This window comes from Arachis ipaensis, chromosome B08 (assembly GCF_000816755.2).
Source record: "Arachis ipaensis cultivar K30076 chromosome B08, Araip1.1, whole genome shotgun sequence".
Taxonomy (NCBI): Eukaryota; Viridiplantae; Streptophyta; class Magnoliopsida; order Fabales; family Fabaceae; genus Arachis; species Arachis ipaensis.
Genome location: NC_029792.2, coordinates 123,094,454 through 123,099,051, shown reverse-complemented (window position 1 = coordinate 123,099,051; position 4,598 = coordinate 123,094,454). Strand labels below are relative to the sequence as shown.

General features: G+C 33.3%; 1 protein-coding gene across 1 annotated transcript in view; it reads right to left on the bottom strand.

Moving 5' to 3' along the window:
• Positions 1-273, bottom strand: part of LOC107613197 (probable RNA-dependent RNA polymerase 1) — a 9,724-nt gene extending 9,451 nt beyond the window's left edge. Inside the window, exon 1 of the mRNA XM_016315085.2 lies at positions 110-273. The gene's annotated coding sequence lies outside the window, so the exon portion shown is untranslated. The remainder of the gene's footprint in view (positions 1-109) is intronic.

Below are 4,598 nucleotides of genomic sequence, written 5' to 3'. Positions count from 1 at the left end.
CGAACTTGAGTGAAATTTGAGCATTCGGAAGCGATTGAAGAGCATGATGATGATGATGAGGCAGAAGGAAAAAGAAGAGACAAGAGAATGAAGTAACAGAGAAACTGACCAAAGAATGAAGATGAAAATTGCGAGGAAGAAAAGGATCGTCACTGGTCAATGGCGAGTCAATAAGGCCACTTCTACTTTCACTCTGCTTTACTACTCAACACCCAAAATTTGCGTTCCAAATTCCAATATATATTGACTTCGTGACTAAGTTAGTTAATGAAGGTAAAGCTCGTTCATTTCCGAAATGATTTTTTTTGTTTGGTGACTTCCCAAATGATCTATGAAGTACATGCACTTAGTTGAGTTATCGTGTTTGCGTATCGGACACGACACTTTGCTGTGTCCAAATGTGTCTTAATAAAAAATAAAAAAATCTTTTTCGAACACGCTTGAAAAATATTTAAATACCATCACGTGTCCGCGTGTCCAGTCTTATTCTTAACATATATTCTTAAAATAAATTTAGATATAGTATATATTATTATTTATTAAAACAAAAATATTTTAAATACTTGATATAATTAAAATAAGACATTAAAAATAATTAAAAATTTTAATTTATATTTTAATATCAATAAAATATCAAAATATCATTACAATTTATCTAAAAAATACTTTATATTTTATATATATACGTGTCCCCGTGTCATGTAAGATTTTAAAATTCGCGTGTCGGCGTGTCCCGTGTCATGTCATGTCCCGTGTCCGTGTCAGTATCCATGTATCATAGCAAATGATTTTAAAATTCAAAATATCTTTATCTACTATATATTTATTTAGGCAGTAAAGTTAGTTGAAAACCACTAGATAATTTGACATGTTTGATAAATTGTTATCTAACAATTTTTAATTAGTAACTATTACTTAATAAGAGAGTCTGCTGATAGTTAGTTAGAGAAAATTGATTAGAGTAGTTAGATATTTATACTAATCAGTAGTTAGTTAGCTATGTATAAATATAGGAAGGTCAGCTATGTAAAAGTGTGATTCATCATTTAATACAGTTCACATTTTCACTCCTTCTTCTTTCTAGTTTTCCTATCCCCTGCATTCTTTTCTCGTTCTCATGCGCAACCTTTAATATGGTGCGGCGATTGAAGAGAGAGTGGCTTGATCTTCGATTCACGATCATCAATCGTGGTTGGAGAGAGATGATGGATCCAGGTTCCTCTTCAAGACTGACTTCTCTTAGTTCAAGTTCTCTTCGAGCGTTCTGATTTCTTTTTTTCAAGATTCTTTGATTTCCGATCTCATCTCTTTCTGCAATTTCTTCTTCGATATCCAATTTCTCCTTCTCCTACAACTTCTCCTCTTTCAAACTGTATGCATCATTTGAAAGCTTTTGACAATTCTGACCATACATCACACACAAATGTAGACACTAGTCCTAGATTAGATACACAGGTGCATGATTCACCTAGTCTCCCTACTCATGTGATGCTGAGAAGATCCACAAGAATTTCAAAACCGCCAGCTTACTTGAAAGATTACAAATGTATAACAGCTATCAATGAAAATTCAAAAACCATGCGAAACCTTCAAAGATATCCTATCTCAAACTTTTTATTCTATCATTCTATTTTCCCCATGCATCTTGCATACTCATTAGTTATTCAAAACATCGAGCCTAAGCGCTATGAGAAGGCGATATCTCAAACTTGCTGGCAAGAAGCTATTAAGGCTGAACTGACTGCTCTGGATGAAAATAAAACCTGGAAGTTGACCTCACTCCCACCTGGCAAGAAGGCAATAGGATGTAAGTGGGTATTCAAAGTCAAGTATCATCCGAATGGTAGTGTGGAACGTCACAAAGCTCGCCTCGTTGCAAAGGGATTCACGCAGGTTCCTGGAGTTGATTACAAGGATACCTTTAGCCCAGTTATTAAATTGGGAACATTGCGAGTGGTTTTGGCTCTTGCTGCTATGAAAAGCTGGCACTTGAAACAAATTGATGTTAATACTGTGTTTCTGCATGGTGACCTGGATGAAGAAGTATACATGAATGAAGGTGCTGGAATGACTTCATGCAAAGCCAGGACAAGTGTGCAAACTTGAGAAGTCACTGTATGGATTGAAACAAGCTAGTAGACAGTAGAATTCAAAACTCAAATCTGTTCTTGTGGAGCTGGATTTCAAGCAGTGCAAACTAGATTATAGTTTGTTCACAAAATCAACTCTAAAAGGATTTACAGCAGTCGTAGTTTACGTTGATGATTTGGTTTTGGCATGTGATGATCTCAATGAGATTGAGAATGTGAAGAAGATACTTGATGATAGATTTCGGATCAAAGATATTGGGACCTCAAATATTTTCTTGGCTTAGAAGTGGCTAGGTCACAGAAAGGAATTGCTTTGTATCAATGAAAATATGTGCTGGATTTGCTTAAAGAAACAGATTTTGAGGAATGCAAGCCTGCCCCAACACCAATGGATTATGGTGCAAAGCTTAGTAAGAGTGATGGGGAGCTGCTGTCTGATTCTACTCCATACCGAAGAATCATTGGAAAGTTGCTCTATCTTTCAAACACTAGGCCGGATATAAGTTTCACTATAGAGAAGTTGAGTCCATTTTTGGATTGTCCTACCACAGAGCATTTGCGAGCTGCTCATCAAATATTGAGATACGTGAAAGGATCCCCAGCTGCTGGCCTTTTCTTCTCAGCCAAATCAGACTTGAATCTCACAGGCTTCTCAGACTTAGACTGGGCCAGGGTGTCCTGACTCCAGGAGGTCGATCTCAGCGTATTGCTTTTACTTTGGATCATCTCTTGTTAGTTGGAAGAGCAAGAAGCAACTTACAGTCGCTGCTTCCTCCTCCGAGGCAGAATATAGGGCGTTGGCGCTTGCAACTAGGGAGGTCTAATGGTTGAGTTATGTTCTTCAGGAACTTGGCGCACCACTTCAGAAGGCAACGAACATTTACTGTGATAGCAAGTTTGCTGTGTATATAGCCACTAATCCAGTCTTCCATGAGCGGACAAAGCATATCGAAGCAGATTGCCACATTGTCCGCGACAAACTACAAGAAGGCGTGATTAATCTGCTACCTATCTCTACACATGAGCAGGTTGCAGACATTTTGACTAAGCCACTAGCACCAGGTCCTTTCCATTACATCCATAGTAAGCTTGGGCTGCTGAACAGTAGTTAGTTAGCTATTTATGCTGATAGTTAGTTAGAGAAAATTGATTAGAGTAGTTAGATATTTATGCTAATCAGTAGTTAGTTAGCTCTGTATAAATATGGGAAGGTCAGCTATGTAAAAGTGTGATTCATCATTTAATACAAGTTCACATTTTCACTCCTTCTTCTCTCTGGTTTTCCTATCCCCTGCATGTGAGTTTTCACTATTTATTTATTTATTTATTTTTCCAAAGGTAAGACTCAAACCCGAGATATCTAAATAAAAATAGAGAAATTATGTCGTTTGAATTATAGTTCGTTGACTATTATATATTTATTTATTACTATTTACTATTTATTATAATTTTATTAATAATGCTGCATAACTAACAAATATTATTAGTTTTTATCAACAATTGAGGCTCATCTTAAACACTTTTTTCTAAGTATGAAGTGCTGCACACCTTGTTAATTCATTAAATCTGAACTCTTCATTTATTATATTTTATTTGAATGGTTTGAATTAAAAAAAGTAACCTGTTAATCAGGTTAACTATTTTTTTATAAATTTTTTATTTTTTTGTAAATTTTAAATATTGGGCTGAAGTCTAAAACATTCAAATAATCCTATAAGTGTAATTTAGTATTTTAAAATTAATGCGTAAAATATATTTTAGTATTTTAAAGAGTAAATGGTCAAATAAATTTCTGAAACATCACTCGTTCTCTACTTTGGTTTTTAAAAAATTTTTTTAATCAAATTCGTTCTTTAAAAATTTTAAATTAATTATGTTAGTCATTCCGTCACTTCCATTAACATTATTAGTTAATGAAATTAGATCAAATGAACCCCAAATTCAAAAATTCTAATATCTCAAGTTCCCTCCTCAATTGGACTTTGATTTGATCAAATTTCATAAATTTATAATGTTAATGGTCAATCAAGACTCTTAGGCTACGTTTGGTTTTGAAAATAGGACAAGACAAGACATTGAGAACTAGATAGAAAGGACAGAGACACACAAATTAATGTTCTTGTATTTTATTTGGTGATAAATTAGAACAAATTATGAAAGTCTAATTTATTATCAATATTTTTTCATTCAAAAAATTTAGGAAGAAAAATATGATAATAAAAATTATAATTATAAAAAATTAACAAGAATAATGAAAGAAAAAATAAAAAATAAGTTGTGACTCTTGTTAATGTCTTTATATCTTTTCTTGTTAGATGAAAACAAAATACACTAATTCAGTATCTTTTGACACAATATGTCTCATTTGTCGAACATAATTTTGTGTTTCTGTATTTCTATCTCAATGTCTCGTACCTGTAAACAAACACAATGTTTAATGTTGTTGATAATAATAATAATAATAATAATAATAATAATAATAATAATAATATTTTAGTAATTCAACTA